Source organism: Mchenga conophoros, linkage group LG2 (assembly GCF_057382185.1).
Source record: "Mchenga conophoros isolate Kocher_MC1m ecotype Shallow Benthic linkage group LG2, M_conophoros_male_GT1.1, whole genome shotgun sequence".
In the NCBI taxonomy this organism is placed as follows: Eukaryota; Metazoa; Chordata; class Actinopteri; order Cichliformes; family Cichlidae; genus Mchenga; species Mchenga conophoros.
This window is the reverse complement of record NC_140527.1, coordinates 14,266,679-14,284,079: the sequence shown is the minus strand read 5'-3', so window position 1 is coordinate 14,284,079 and position 17,401 is coordinate 14,266,679. Positions and strand designations below refer to the sequence as shown.

Genomic DNA, 17,401 nt, shown 5'->3' with positions numbered 1-17,401 from the left:
TCAGGCGCCTTACAGTAAAAGAAGTTAGCCAGGGTGGTCTCTGCCTGCGTAGCTACCCTTGGAAAACACTGCTGTAATGTTTATTGATATTTGCAAAGGTGTCAGAACTCATCAGGCAGGATACAGAGAGGCTGTCAGCTCTCATTTTATGTGAGAGAGAGTTAAAACTGCAGAGTGACCCCTCATGTGGCATTTATTACAGACAATATTACAATCTTTCTTTCATCAGCCTGCACCACGCGGTGGAGCAACAAGAAATCAGCCCTGCTCCCTGCTTGCGTCGGCTCATTAAGTTCAGCCTCTGGAGCTAGTCATTAGCTGTAAAAGCTCCATTCAGGTAAAGATGGATTTACCTGTTCTTGTTTGGTGTCTCTGGCTAAGAGGATGTCACTGAAAACATTCAGATGCAAATGAGATTTATTTCCATCTCCAAGGTAGCTTGCTGAACCCGAACAAGCAGCCAGGTGCAGCAGTGATGATATCCTGTGTATTTAAAAGCAGAGGTCTCTTCCTCTGCTGCACTGATTGCTTCCACCTACATAAGCACTCGGAGAGGCTTCAGGATGCATGGATACGTTTCACAACAACAAAAAGAGACTCGGGAGTCACAGCGAGGAACAAACTCCCCTGCAGGTAAAACAGTATGGAGCAGAAGCTGAGAGCCAGAAGCATCTGCACACTCAGAAACAAAGGTGGACACATTTATGCTGTACCTATCTGATCAGTTTGAATCGTCACCAAAGTTCGCAGCAGACATTTTGTCATTTGGGTTTGATAAATGAGCGTGAAAGAAGCACTGAAACCAATGCAGTGCAATCGTCTTCTGTGAAACCATTCATCTGCACAACACTGCTGCAGGTCGAGGGGAGGCGTAAAACGGGCATTTCACAGGTCACGTGACCCTTCTTCAGCTTTAAGTGGTCCCTGTGAGCGCCCCCGGCTCGAATCACGGAGACTATGTGTGATCATGTTTCATGGTGATGATTCGACGCTCTTAAAACAAGAATCAGTGACGACGTGGTGCTTCCAGCTAGCTTTAAACAGAACCTCTGAACATGACCTGCTGCCAACCAGGTGATCAGTTCAGCACCAGTTACCATGGTAATCTAGCCAGGTAAAAAGAGAAACCCTTTAAGAAGCAGAAAGCTCACACAGCTCAGTAATACACTAGTCTGGCTTTGTAGCACAGGATAGTCGAATGAAGATCAACAAACCAAAGTGTGAGTGCATCCTATCGAGCAGAAGCAAAATAAATAAAGTCTGCAGCAGCAGGTGACCAATCGGCATGAGCCCCCGCATCCTCAGGACCTTCTATCACTGTGCCATTGAGAGCATCCTCACTGGATGCATCACCACCTGGTATGGCAACAGCACCGCCTACAACTGCAAAGCTCTCCAGCGAGTAGTGCGGTGCTCTGAACGGATAATTGGAGGTGAGCTTCCCTCCCTCCAAGACATCTACAGGAAGCGGTGCCTGAGGAAAGCGGGGAGGATCATCAAGGACTCCATTCACCCCAGCCATAAACTGTTCAGACTGCTTCCATCAGGAAGGAGGTTCTGCAGCATCCGGTCCCGTACCAGCAGACTGAGAGACAGCTTTTTCCATCAGGCCATCAGACTGCTGAACACGTCATAGACACCTCAGCTTCACTACTGGAACTTCAACATTATGCACTCCACACTGTATATAAATGCCACTTGTTTTGCACATATTCAACTCTGTATATTTTATATATTTTATTATTATTATTATTATTTTATTTTATTTTTTTACTATTTAATTTGTAAAAATGTGTATACACACACACACACACACACACACACACACACACACACACACACACACACACACGTAGGAAAATATTTAGTATACACATCCAGAAATGCATACACTATTATATATTGTACATATATTTATTAGTTTCAGGTTGGCCATTCTTGTATTTTGCTCGTTTGTGTTGTTGTGTTTGCACATCTCTGTTGCTTGTGGGGCTCGCACACAAGAATTTCACTCGCATGTGCTGTGCCAGTGTGCCTGCACATGTGATGTGACAATAAAAAGTGATTTGATTTGATTTGATTTGAGAAACCTGCACAGGTGTACCAACCGCATGGGATTTTACAAAGAAAGAGATAAAACAGAGAATTCAGTCTGAAAGTAATAAAAACAGCGACACAGAAGGTCTAAAAGCCTCCAGGCCCTTCTAGCTATGTGCAGCCCACAGGACCACACAGGGATCTGATGCTAACGTCCTGGTTAGAGATCCTCAGAGGTCCCGAGTCTGCCCCCGCTGCGTCAAAGTCCTTTTAGTAACAAAGGGGCCTAAATCAAAGTGCTTTCAGTGTTTGGCGGATTCATGCTATTCATGGCAGAGGTGCTCATGTCCTGGCTCCAGCGTCGCTGCTGCACCTCAAAGCTGTGCTCTGATTTTCTATATCAACTTTCATACACAGCCTGTTTGAAAGACCCCATTTTCACCTCCTGGGGTCGAGCTGTGCTGAGCCTGAGACACAAAAAGGTCAAAGCAGGCGAACGATCTTTGTATAATCCACAGAAACCCGGACACAAATCACTTCTCTCCAAAACACAACAAACAGCATTTACTGAGGTTAAACTGTCATCATCAGGAGCATAAACACAAAAACACACTCGCCTGTTTGACAAAGCTCATCTTCCAGCGATAACCGAGACGTCTTTGGTCATAGATACAGAACTGACATGTTGCGTATTCAGTATCCAACATGGGGAATATGATATGATAAATAATACAGGCTAAAACTGCAGGCGTTGCATTTTCGCCCCCGCACGCGTATAACCTCTAGAAAATGTCTCGGGTCCAGCCAGCGTGAGTTATGAATCGAAGCTCCTGGAGCCACTTCTGTGGTTTGAGAGATCTCAGAAAGTGACTCTTTAAACTCACACTTGTTTGACATCGTTAATGCATCACAGCAATCCTTCTGAGGTTTGCTGTCTCTCTCACAGCTCACAGCCTGGCGGGGAGGTGGGAAAACACAATGAACGACAGCGACTGACATGGCTGGGCGGGCAACATCTCCCCACATGAGAAAATGCAAATTTCTACAGGAGAAAGTGATGTTTAGAGATGTTTATCTGTGGCTTTTATGTACTGTCCACATTATCGGTAACATGCAAACATGAGCCTCTGTGCTGAATTCAGAAACCTGTCCCCGTCTGCCAAATGATTTCCCTCTCAGCATCCGAGGTTCAAAGGCAAAGTGATAGTGTGCAAATGAGGCTTGTTCTTTGATCCGTGATGCCAGTGCACTAATCAGATCAAACGGGAACGCTGACTTCTCAACAGAAGCATCGTTACCAAGAAATAATCAAGAGGCTTCACAATAATCCTTCACGTCAAGTTTGTCACGTACACCTTTCCCCTAAATGAGACATTGATACGCTCATTATGGCAGTATCACCTGGCTTCTAACATGGCGACAGGTACGAAAGTCGCTGTGCAAATATTGGCTTTGGTGAGAGTCTCGGCTCATTTTGCTTTTATAATTAATGGATCAGCTGCAGAAGCTAGAGCAGTGCTGGGCGCACACACTTACTGATCATTAGCTAGAGTCATGTTCACTCGCTACAACTGCTGGTGGTCTGCTCCTTAATGAACAATTAGGCCACACCGTCCGATGAAAAGGATTTTATTTAGGATTTAAACTCCACTGTCAAAACCTTAAACACAAACTTCCACAGCAAACTTTCAGCGAACTGACGCTTTGACACTTAAACTAAGAGGTTCAACATTTCCAAGCACAACACTGTTGTTGTTCATAGTTTTTTTCTAAAGTGGGAGTAAAGTTTGAGTAAATCATATGACGATCCACCTGTCACCAGGTTTACAGCTGTTCTCACACAGAGCTCGCTCCATAAAAAAGGGACGGTGCAGCAATCACATTAGCACATTAGGACACACACCTGACCCATACCTGGGGATACACACACAGCTGAGGACAGCCTGCTCTTGAAGCCATTATTTTAAAAAGTGACAGTGAAGTGCAGCTAATCCAACAGATGGATGAAATATGTGATAACCCTGTGATATTTATACCGTGCTGATAGGAGCATGTCTTGTTCATGTCTTGAACTTGTTCAAGGTCAGCACGGGACCACACTCAATACTGTTTAGTCTCTGAGTCTGAACCCAAGAGGACGTCTGTGTAGGTTCTCAGTGTTCCAGGTCAAGGTAGCATGAAGAAAACTGCACTTCTTCAGGTTTGTCAGGCCCTTTCAGCTCTCATCCAAGTGGCTTCTGCAGTTCTAAAGGCTGATGTCCCGCCTATTTAACCCTAACGCCCAACCCCAATCAGTGTGTGGAGTGGTTGTTCTGTTCTGTCTGATGGAACATTGGTTCTCGCCTGAGCATCTTCGCTGATTTAATAAATGCACAGTTTGGACAAACACGTGTTTTCAGTGGTCACATGATGATGGGGGACATCAAGGTGACAACACCAGTAAGGGTTAAATAGCCATCACTGTCCATCAGTTTTTAGGATGGACGACGTCTTCAGGATGAGAAGCAAGAATGAAGGCCAGCTGCTGGGAGGCAAACACACATCAGGACACCTGCATCTGTGTCTTGTTTGGGACTGTGACTACACACCTGACAGAAGGCTACACCCCAGCATCACACACAGTAACCCGGCTCCTGATCACTCGTCAAAACGCGCTTAATTAAGCTGTGACTTCTTCAGATTGAGTGTAATGTCTCATCCAAGTACGTTATAAGGTAAAGGGTTTGGAAAGAACACAGCCGACGTCCTTTGAAAGCAAATGTGCTTAAAAACAGACGGCAAAGGCAGGAATTTCCTCTGCTGCTCCTCAACGATTCTGCAGACGTACAAAAAGGGCTTTCTGCTGTTGAAGAAGAGAGACTGAGAAAGACAAACAGAGAAGCTGTGGAGCAGTGGGTTTGAAGGATGAAAGACATCAGGTAACGTGAACTTTGACCTGAGTTAAGCTGGGTAATGCTGGGTATGCTAGGTAATCAGCACAGAGCAGCCTCAATTAGGAGCTCAGAGGGGACAGATGAGCGGGGAAATACCTCCATCATCCATGACCGAACATCTGGTTTCTCTTACTCCTCGTGAAGACTAAATGCACATAAATAATGTTTTTGCACATTCTTGGCTCTGAGCTTGATATTCTCAGTTGGTCTGACTCTGGTGAGTGACAGCTGGAGAGCCAAACCTTTGAAATATGAACACACACGTATAAAAAAAATTCTTTTACAGCTATAGGGGATACCATATCATGTGGCTGAACTAAATGAGCTGTCACTGATTGGCTGCATGGAGCTGACTGTTAGTGAGAGCTGGACTGAGCTCTCAGAAGTCTTCACTGAGGTCCTCTCAGAGCTGAAGCTGCCCGACTCTTACTGTGTCAAGCAATGCCACGTGACAGCGTGCACGGGATCTGTCGAGTCAACTGAGGTGGGCCGACAGAACCGGTTCAGAGATTGTTTTGTTAGTTCCACCTGCTCGCAGTCATTTCCCCTCCTCACCACCTGACCGCAGCTGATGCAATCAAATCTGCAGAAATGCCACAGGGTGTGGTGACGCAGCTCGTCTACACAGCATAAAAACACACCAAAACCTTTTTTTCTGTTCTCTGTGCCACACATTTACACAATATTAAAGAGAGCATTTACAAAATATTATCAACAAATAAAATGAACAAAGAATCTGAGTGGGGCTGAGTGCACAGTGGTCTCTGAAGTGCAGCAGCCAGGCTTGATGCATCATTTAAATGCTTCTCTAGAAAGTTCATGTTCATCTGAGGACACAGTGTCAGGAAACAAGCTAAATTTATTTCTGGGTGAGACATCCAGCGGGACTCTGAGGTCTCTGTCAGAGAGATGAAAATTAAAGATGGAGGGAGCAGGAAGTCCTGGCCACATCCACGGGGAATTTCAGAGAAGAAGAAGAAGGGAGACGTGAGAACATGTGAATCAGTGATTTCATCTCCAAACTGAACTTCCTCCAGAGACACGGCGCTCTGGCTTTGACAAATTTCCACGATGACGATGCTCGCGGTGCATTAGCGGCTGTGCAACCAATAGACACTGATCATCTGAACCGAGATACCTGAAATGATTATCACTTATTTAGACTTTCAGCTCATTCATTTTCATTACTTTTAGGTTTTCCTCCATGTCAGGATGTGAGATGTTTATTTTAATCAGAGTTCACCAAAATCTACTCAATAACTTTCCTTTAAAAATAAAGAAACTGTTTTTAATGAGTTTTTAAAGAGCTTAATGACTGAGATCTTAGTAGTGACCATCGCTGGCAACAACGGCGGAAATACTCTCAAGAATCGGTCAAGCGGCATTTGCCTCCCTGGTGGGAGCCGTATCTTCATTATTTGCCTCTCCATTGATTTGTTGGTCCTTCGGGCGTCCATGGTACTGATAAAATCTGTCTAAGTTTCAGAAGCCCTGATTCATCGATTGTCCGGTTTTCTTTTTTCAGCTTTCACAGCTATAGGTGAGCATAGAGAAAATAAAACTGTACTACAGCCTTTTTTATTTTATTGGCCGAGAAACGTCCTTAGATTCGAAGACTTTATCAGATGACTTCATCATTGCTTTAGCCATTGCGATTCTTCTTTGGCAATAATGATAATTGTTGATGAATAATCACTGGATAATGATCTCACTGATAATTAAAAATTTATCATTAAAATAAAGTTCTTGACCTCTCATTGTCATCTATGTGGAAGCTGCCATCTTTGTAGTTTTCAGTCGTCAGGATTTTGGTTTCAGACATACATATTCCCATGTTCTGGCTTTCTCGTTAAACAGTGCAAAGTTGCGGCTCAGCCCAAATTTAATCAGGAGTTAGTCCTTTACAGCAGGCTCCTAAAAATAATTCTTCTTTAACATCATCTAAACATACCATGCTCCTCTGAGAGCGCTGTCTCTAAAAGCATATTGTTTCACATTATTTTATTATAACAGTGAGAAAAAGACTCCATTGTCTGCTCTCAAATGCCATTTCAGCCTCACACCCCACCCTGTCCATCCAAACCCGTTTTCTCTGTTCTGCTCATCCAAGCGTGGCCACTAGTTTACGCACACACACAAGAAGAGTGTGTAAACAGCGAGGATGGCCTCCAATTTCCAACCAACAGCTGCCTGTGTGCTGCTCAGTCAGGGTCTGATAGCGGCGATCTCTCCGCTGGACTCGAGATTATTTTCTTTGCTCTGATGGGTCTTTTAAGTGTGGCTGCAGCTGCTGAGGTTTACTTCTGAACGACAGGTTTTGGTTTCTGAGTTGTGAGACCGAAGATTGGGCCTAATTAAGTTCTGTTATCTTTACCTCACCAATGAAACGCGTTTAAAGCATAAAGGAGTGCAGACGAGAAGCAGCAGAAAGGTAGGAAACACAATGTGCTTTCCAAGCGCGGCTGTCAGAGCTGAAAGCGCGGTGAAGTGTTTGTGACAGCTCCGGCAGCCTCAGCTGGGGGCTATTCCCGTATATGCAGACAGACGAACATTGTAAGTGACAGACAGTCAAGTGTGACAGCAAAGAACTTCCTTTATTACATTTTTGTTTTCTTTATAGTCATGAGGGGCTCAAACCGGTTAATTAGGGAAAATTCTGGTTTTATGACACCCCATCGCTTCATATGGCCGCCCTGAGCTTGGTTCATCCTGGAGGTTTCTTCCTGTTTAAAGGGAGTTTTTCCTTCCCGCTGTCGCCAACGTGCTTGCTCATAGGGGGTCATGTGATTGTTAAGTTTTTCTCTTGTATGTATTATTGTAGGGTCTGCCTTACAATATAAAGTGAGATATATAAAGAATGAGATCACAGATACAAGCAGCAGATGTAAGATGAGCACTTTGCTCATTTGGAAGGAGCTCAGAGCTGATACTGGTGTTTTGGACATGACTGGTACTGGCTTGGGAACACCTCAGTGTCCCCTGAGAAGAAGTGAAGTAAGTGGCCAGAGGATGGATATACAGATGGGTGGAAGTATGTATTGACAGATGGATGGGTGAATGTTAGACACGTTAGAAGGACAACCTTGGTCTTATACAAATCTGTGGTTGGTTTAGGATTGTAAAGACCAAAGCACCTGTTTTAATGAACGAGAAGCCAGAAACTCCAGCATGTTCCACTGATGAGCATCTCGCAGTTTGTCAATAACACTTGTCATTTACATAATTTCATCACTGCTGTTCCTGAGAATCCATGTTGCTCTGTGCTGGAGCCTCACAAATGGATGGAGACCTTCATATTGTTGATGTTTTATCAGATTTTAAGCTCATTTTGCATTTATTTCAGCCCACTTATTTCAACTGCTGAGACTGGTGTGTGTTTCTGCTACAAATAAAAAAAAAAAAACACCAGTCTGTCGCAGGGCCCAGAATGAAAGCACTAATATATATTTATAATAATCAGTTTCTATTGTCTGTGATCAGAAACCTGAAGCACTGAAATAAAAGAAGCGCGGTGACGACCTGACTGCACCTGACATTTACAGCGATGCATCATCAGGATATTTCTGGCTGTGATGATGGGTGATAGCGGCACAGAGTTCAGTGGATTGTTTGCACAGATAAATTAAGCTCCTCCAAGCTTTCTGAGTGTCGCTAACATCGTGATTGGAAATGTCAAGTAACTCTGTCAAGTGTTTCAGCTGCAGAGCTGCAGAGCAGAGAAATACATTGTTTCAGTCATCACAGTTTGCTACACAGAATTTCAGTTTCAGAAAATCGAAAAGGTTTGAAGGTGTCTGACTGAATACTGTTTATAATCAGACCCAGTGGAGAACTTTGAGATAAATTTTCCTCACAAAACAGATAAAAACCACGAAAAACAGGAACAATTTAAGATTCCACAGGAGAAAAAAACACCACCTGAATCAGACGAACTGCAGAACACACAAGAGAAGCAAACACCATCATGATCACTGCAATCATTCAGACACACACACACACACACACACACACACACACACACACACACACACACACACACACACACAGGTTTATTTGTCTCGATCATGCAGAAACACCCTTCCTTAAAAATCCTCCTCGTGTGTGTTCACACATCTATTCACATCTTTCCCAACGGCGCACCTTTAATCAGCACAATGGCAGTCGTCCACTTCAACACTGTTTTTAAAGCTAGACCGAATTTACACTGAAAATCCCTCCAGTTCATTTAAAAGGGAGTAGGGCTACAAATGAAAGGTCATTTTAAATTCAACTTCCAGGCGCTTTGAAATCCAAACTGTTCCTCAACAACAACTGGTCTCATCATGTATCCTGAACACGTCTCCCCAAGGCTGCGTGCCGTCCACTAACGCCATTCTTTTAGGCTTCGAGCAAAATTTTTAGCCAACTGCGTCGCAGTGCTGCCTGCGCTCATTTTCCTCGGCTCATATGCGATGCTGCATCAGTGCTTTCACGTCAGGTTCAGCAATTGGACTGACAGATGACTGGCAGGAGCTCTCTTTGCAGAAACACCAGGACGGGGACCAATGCTTGACTTTGTAATTCATGCTCTGAAACCGGACAGGCATGAAAGCTGTTTGGAAAGATTGACAACTTGCACAGAAATTGGTCTTAGTTCAAGGCGGTTACTCATGCTCAGGTTCAATAAAGCTTGATCAATTTTAGGCATGCAAAGAGACAAATGGCCTCTGAGATCAAAATTTGCTGACTGTCCAAACCCACAGTCTGGCTGTGACTCCGTCGCCTCCATGCAGACGTAGACTATCCAGCTTTGAAACAATTTTAAGCCAATTGGCTCCTACAGTACGTGCTGGACCACCCGGAGACTTGGTATGTTCTCTGTTAGAAAAACCAAAACCTCCAAACCTCCTGCAGATGAGCCTGCCTGTAACCATAGTAACAGTAGTTTGGCCTGTTGCTGTGATTCTGACAGCAGACCTCTGATTAGCAGCCCATGTTTCAGGTACGTCTGCTGCTTTTGTCCACCGGCAACTCTGAAAAATGCACTCATACACAGAAGAAAGTGTGTTCAGATGTCTTTGACAGTAATTAGACATGTCAGACTAACAATCAGTTTGTAAACTCATGCGTTGGTCTCTGACGATGAAGCTCTGTTTGGAGCACTTTTCTACAGCACTTTGTACAACATGGCTCATTTACACATTCACGCTCTGAGAGCAGCTCTGGGTTCCTTCTTGCCCGAGGGTACTTTGGCATGCAGACTGGAGCAGCCAGGGATGGAACAACCCACCTTCAGTAGATGACCTGCTGAGCTCCAGTAGCTCCAGTAGCTCCTTTTCTACCTTTGGATCTGTATGAAGTCATGAGGGACAGCCAATCAGAAGAACGTTGGTTTGAAGTGGGAGGAGCTTGCTCCAGACAGAGAATGAGAGGCCCTTTCACAACAAATATTTCAATTTTTAACAATGGTCGGATAATTTGACTGCCATCATTGATTACAGTCCTCTGACATGCTGTAACACATGCACTGCCGTTATATTAACCTGACGGTCCTGACGCATCGTACACAACTAAAAGAAGTGTGCCTTGCCCTCATGCACCTGTTTTCATGATGATGACTCATCATCTGTTACTGCTTCACTGACCGGTAGAGCTGCCAAAGCTTTAAATAATGCAGAGAAAGAAGCTAAATTAAGAGAAAAGTCCAGGTCTGTTTTTAATTGAATGATCAATCAACACTAATGTGATAAATTTTGTAATTACTGAATATAGTTGATGTAAAACTTCACTTAAGCCTTGTGAAATCACAGATGTGAGTTTCATAAATGGGTTATAAATTAGAAGTACCTTCGAAAAATCCAGTTTGCTGGAAATAATAGAGGATATTTTCAGTGTAATAATATAATCAAGGGCCAAGAATAACTGAGCACATTTCACAGCCATAAAGCTCGTCTAAAGTCGGAGGATGATTGCCTGAACATAATGCAATGACGTGGTCTGCCTGAATGGGATAGGTAATGATGTGTGACCAACGGAGGAGGCAGAGAAGGACAATAAGAGTCCACGAACCAACCCAACATCAGAATAGAAAAGGCCCACACAGTCTGTGTGAAATCTGCCTGGAGATAGAAACGGTCAGGAGGCCTGGGACGCCCACTCTGTGTGATTATGTTAAGACATCATCACTACTGAGTCCTTCTCAATGAATCCTCTGCTTTCCCCGGTGGGGAAGGGTTAATTTGGCCCCGGATAAATGAAAGCGCAACACAGACTGCATGCAGACACAGCCGAGCAGCAGTCCAGATTAATGGTATCGGTAACGAGGTCCGTTTTCTCCTGAACTTCCTGGGTGTGATGAGTTTAGCAGCTCTGGTGCCACTGGCTACACCTCTTTATTTTGCTAAGCAATACTGGCTCCAAAGTGAAGGTTTGATTGGGTAATCAGACCAGTGTCATGTGTGCAGGAATGTGGACCCGAAACCTTTATTTAGGCAAAGAAAGAGTCCACAGATATAAACAGAAGACACACTGGAGATAAAAACTGCTGGGAAATAATAACAGACATCACAAAGAGCAAGGCGAGAGCTGGAGCTCTGAATATACAAAAGCTGATTGGGCTAACACGTTAACACTGGTGTGGACAATCGCCACAGCGAGGAAATAAAACTGAAGACGGTAAAGTGAGGAGCAATAATTAACAGAGAAGTGCAGACTAACCTAAGCATGGCAGGAAACACAGAGGGAATACACAAAGGTGAAAATCGAGACCACAAACAAACAGACATTCATTTAAACAGAAGCCCACGAATATAAAATACTGGTTAAAAGAGCCAGGACCACGACAAGCAGACGACATGAATTAACTATGAGGAGTTCTCCCTGGGCAGCCGTGATGGTGGGAGTGAACCAGTCTCAGTCACTGTGGGAACCCACAAAATAAAAAGAGTGAAAAAGATTAACACAGGTGGAAAACTTCACCTTAGGCAGGCGTTCACGTAGTCATTTCTACTGTAAAACAAACCAAAATACCTTCAAATAAATCCTCAGTGGCTCACTTCGACAACCTCTTTCTGATCACAGAGCAAATCTCTGGACACTCCATGGTTTTGGTTTAAACATGAAAAGTGCCTTCAGGTTTGCACTTACTTCATAAAATGTCTTAAAACAGAAAAGCATCTCCGTAAAACTCTGTTTTCATTCAGCACAAATGTTAATATTATCAGTGAGTTTACTTCACTGTCAGCAGCACAGTGAAACAAACCAGACTGAGCTCTAAATAACTTCCTCCTTTCAGCTGCAAGTAAGATAAACCTACCAAATGTAGGTCGCCAAAGGTCACGTGTTACAAAATGCACTTTTAAATAAGTAAGAACACAGAGACCATTTCAGACTGAGTCACAGTCCTGAACTAAGGCATCAGCTCCCCACCATAATAAGAGTCACTGACTAATTCAAACGTTGTGTGATTCAAACTCAAATTAGTGACAGAGCAGCATGAGCCATCAGTCAGCCGTCAGTGCTAATGTGGAATAAAAAGCCCTGCAAGTCATTTCAGGCTAATTGTCTCATAACGATTTCCCGAAGGTGCGAGGCGTGATTCTGGCAGCTTCCCACATAAACGCATCCCAAAGGCGAGGAAACAGGCTTCAGGCAATCAAATATGAGCTCAGCTACTTTACATCAGCTGGTTTGGTAGGCCGTTTCCTCCCAATTATCAATCATTCATTGGCCTCTTCTTGCAGGCCATCTGGAAATGGGTTGCACCTGGGGCCAGGTCTAAGCTGATGTTACCACATGTGACCCATCGCACGTCCTCGTCTCCGCCCACAGACCGGGTGAAGGGGTGAGGACGCCCTGACAGGTATGCCAGGAAGGAAGGAACAGGAAGTGTGTAAGTCCTAAAGTTTTAGATTCAAAGCTTTAGCTGACCGTGTGATTGAAAGGAGAACAAATGGCTCCTCAGACAGTGGAGCGTGGGACAGACTGAATCCATGAATTATTCCACCAAACACGGCATAAGGAGACTCTGGGACAAAGTGAGGCTTTATGGTAATGTACCGGTACACGATGATAATGCCCACATCATCATGCTGATGTTTACCAGGTTCAGTGTTAACCCTGTTCACCGTTTCAGTTTAGGGTGTGACATCACCAAGGGCCTTGTGGACTGTAAGATGTGGGCTGTCATCATTTTAGGAGTCATAAAACTTGTTTTTTGAAGTGGGATAGTGGAGCGCATGGATGGAGAAAACAAACGGAGTTGAGCTCCATTTTTGGAGAGTGGGAAAGTGATCGTTGTCAGCACCAACTTGTCAGAGGAGCTGTGGTTCTTCGCGCTCTCATGTCTGCTTATTTTTCACAAAAAAAACCAAAGGAAGTTCTCCATGCTGCTCCGACCTGCCAGCTTTCTCGGAAACTGGCATATAAAGTGTTTACCTTGGAGGCGTGGTGTAACGGTAAGGTTCAAATCAGGACTTCTGGTATAAAAAAATATATATATATCCAGAGGTTTTATTTTGGTGCCTCAGAGGTTTGTGTAGGTTCTCACAAATATATAATATAAAATTATGCAACACTGAAAAGAATTCCCTTCTAATGGTAAGCAGCCAACAGCCAAGTTCTCATAACAGGAACACACAGCAGACTCAGTATAATGTACTCAGCGTGCCACGTGATGATACGTGCGGCAGAATTCTTGAAGCATCTTATTTACATACTGACAGAGTGATGATAACACTTTCTTAGTAATAAACTGCATCCATCTGCTGAAGGCTCCTGGCAAAGTTCAAACTGGCGACAGTCGCAGTCAAACACCGGGTTGGGTTGCCAGGCAACATGTTTTGACCAAGTGTACATGAGCCTGATTTTGTTTGGTCCACCAGCAGAGAGATGCCCACAGACCAGCCTGGCGATTAAAGTCACCCACAGAAGACTTTGAGTCACAGAAGGTGTGGAATCATATCCGAGTGTCGCTTAAATGTTGAGCATGTGTCCCGACATGATGGTGAAACAGAAAATCAGGAAAAGATACTGCATGATCTACTAAAACAATACTGTGCTAGCGTTTAATGACTCTGGCTCCCCTGCACTGAAGCAAAGGAGTTTGCAGTACGTTTGCAGCGCTCCGAGTTATTTACTACCTCTGACAACTAACTGACTGACTGTCACTGACTGTTTACTTATCATAAAAAGTGTAATTGGGAGTCACAGCTTGGGCATGTAACACGGTCAGTTTATGCTGAAAGCACAACAATTATCCACAACTGTGCAACTACACAAAACTTCAAAATGTCATTTTAAAGGACTTATTTATGAAAATTATTATTTGTAATGAAAAATAAATTTCTCTTCTAACATGCAGAGAAGGGTTGAAATTTGTAATTAATATGCAGCACACACACACACACACACACACACACACACACACACACACACACTTTCAGGTCTTTACTTGTTTTGAAGCACATGTGAGGGGAGACGTTCAAAACACTCACTGCGGAAGATTAAGGTGGAAGCTTCTTTGTTTCTGTCTCCAGGAAAGTACCTGACATTACCAATGCAGTTATGGGTGTAGTGATATTCCCACCCTTTACTATTTTTTGACAGTTTTATGAGTTTATAAAGTAAAAGCGTACCTCTTGGAAATTCCCAGCTGACTTCCCAGCTGTTTCATGTTCAGCTGTTGTGCTCGTTCATTGTTACATGGTTTGCATTCAGGCACAATACTGAGAATATTGTGGGTCATACTCAAAACCCAACATATGAGGGAGATGAGAAATTTAGAGAGCGAGAAAACCATCCACAACTTATGTTTTGTTTTGTTGATGTGGACAAATATGAGTAGAATTAAACAGCAGTCAAATTAACTTGAACATTAAACACATAATATTAGATCAGTCGATATGCAGATGACACATTATTGTTTCTACAGAATCTCCTTCATCACTTCATGGAACTTTAAATTCCCTGAACTTGTTTTATGGTTTTTTCACCCTTCCACCACCCATCCTATCATACACATCATATGCTCAGCCATCAAATATCACAATCAATCCATCTCTACCTCAGGCTCAACTGGTTAGGCTCTGACCAATCAGCTTCAATATACGCTCAGATGGACTCTGTGGATGCTAACCCATCAGATAGCACCTGGCTGCATGCAGAACAAACACCTTGAAATAACGTGAAAGTTTCAGTTCCAGTCAAACAATCAAACAGCGTCTTTGCTTCGAATCATGACACGCAGCAGCAGCAGCAGCAGCAGCAGCTCTGACGGCCTGCTGGAAATTTCACTCAATCATAAACACTCCTCTCTTTTTCAAATTTAGTCTCATCTGGCAATTAGAAAGAAACTACACATGGACTAAAAAATGCTTCACACGTCTTCAACATATTATTCATATTAACATCCTGAAAAGGAGGTCATTCATAGAGTAATTTACGTTTTCTGTTCTGGACTGAACAGAGAACTGCAACTCCAATCATCCATCCAAGTAAAATCCAAAAATGCAAATACCTCAGAGCTAATCAGCATCCTGCACAGAGAAACATGACAATCTCCCAAATAAGTAACTCCTGGAGTCACAGAAACATCGATTTCATGGTGAGGAATGCAAACCTACAACTCAGACAATATAATTCACAGAGGGGGGGCTCACATCACAAAACACACCACATGACTATATCCACATAGATGGCTTTGCACATCAGCGAGTCGCCTCCCCCCCCCCTCTGCACCCATCCATCCGAACAAACAACCTCAACGTGGCTGGTTACGCTCCAGTTCTAAGGAGGCGGAGCTCTCATCATCAGCAGGAAAACTACAAGTGTGGTCAGCATGGAGCGTCCACATGAGCAGTCTGACAAAGTTTTCAAATGCATCAAGGACGATGACTTAACTTACTTGACTTCCCTCTGGGCTTAATAAAATCTCTCTGATTCTGAACGTTATGCATGCGTATATGTATTAACACAGGAAAACAGACCTGAAGCATAAAAATATGCATTAAATTGTGTTTGCTGGACTGATTCCAGTGTTATAATCTATCAGTTTCGGAGAGGAAGCCTCTAAAGTAGAACAGAATGAAATTCACTGCTACTGAAACAAATTCCTGCTGATTTTTACTGCAAGACTTTGGGAGGTTGCTTTGTGTTGTAGAGGAGTCTCCTGCCTGGGGATTAATGTCTGCTGATGCTTTTTAAGTTCTGATATTGAGTGCACATAATGCCAAAGGGATTCCCAGACATTATTCACTGAGCCCAGAGAAACTGTCAGAGTCACTGAGAAGATTAATAAAGGGGAGACATAAATAGAAAGTGTCGCGAAATCGATCAATGTGGAGCAGTGTCACAAACCACGGAGGCCCCAGAAAAGTGCAATCAAACGTTGAGTTTGATTGCACAAGCAGACAGAGTAAAGAAAAAAAAAGCAGCAGTCCCAGGACATTCTCCAGAATAGACTGAACAAATAGAGGTGATGGAGAAGAAGCAGGATAGGAGCGGCAGCTGCAGACTGCAGACTGCAGACTCTGTCCACATCTTACCTCATTGTGACTGGCCCACATTAATCCATCATTCTGTGTCATTTCATTGGCTCAGTCCAGAGAGGCCTTCAGACTTCACCTCATGCCAAAGAAATGTGGGTAAAACTAATGTGAAACTGCTCCTTCCACCGTTTCACTCGTGCACAGAACAGCATCTTTATCGAGTATCTGAGTTCTTCAGACGACTGTGACTGCAGGAAGCAGAGCTCATTTTCTCCTTACTGTTCACACTGTGGGAAAAGTGAGTTTTCCTGATTTAGAAGAAATGATGTGATCCACATTACAGCACATTCACATGTGGCTATTTTAATGAGGAGCTGGTAACATGATAATTACTGAAGCATTTAGTTTCATGCACGGCCAACATGGTGCTAAAACTGTCACCTCACAAAGGTTAAAGACAAAATCATCTTTGCATTTGTGATGTAGTTCAAACTTTAGCAATGAAACACTTCTTTGTTGTTTTCTTAAATTATGGCTGGAATTCCCCAAATGTTAAACTCTGTCTGCTGAATTTCTTGGAGCATTTAAGTCATAAAATACTGACTGATAATATTTGTTCCTCAGAAAGGACGATGCTCCAGTGAGCATGGGGTTCTGACAGACATGTGTGACATGTTTTTCTAGTCTTGTGTTCTTGTACAGTAAATGCTGTTGCCCAAAGTCCTGATCTGGGGAAATAGCTGAAATTTGGAGAGCTGCAAATGAGACGTTCTGGAGACCTGATGCATCATCATCATCAGAGACCTGCAGCGTGCACCACTTAAGCTTTGCCAGAGTAATCAATGAAAGCTGGTGCACCTCCTACAGAGAGCACACATCCCTGCTGCTACGCAACACCCCAAAGTATGAACTTCTCGTTCCTCTGATGGACTCGAGGGAGCTGACGCTTACCCGTCGCTGCCTCAG

The 17,401-nt window shown here is 43.6% G+C and overlaps 1 protein-coding gene across 5 annotated transcripts in view; it reads right to left on the bottom strand.

Moving 5' to 3' along the window:
* The window catches only part of htr4 (5-hydroxytryptamine receptor 4), a 162,990-nt gene that overhangs the window by 72,859 nt on the left and 72,730 nt on the right, over positions 1-17,401 (bottom strand). The window lies entirely within an intron of this gene.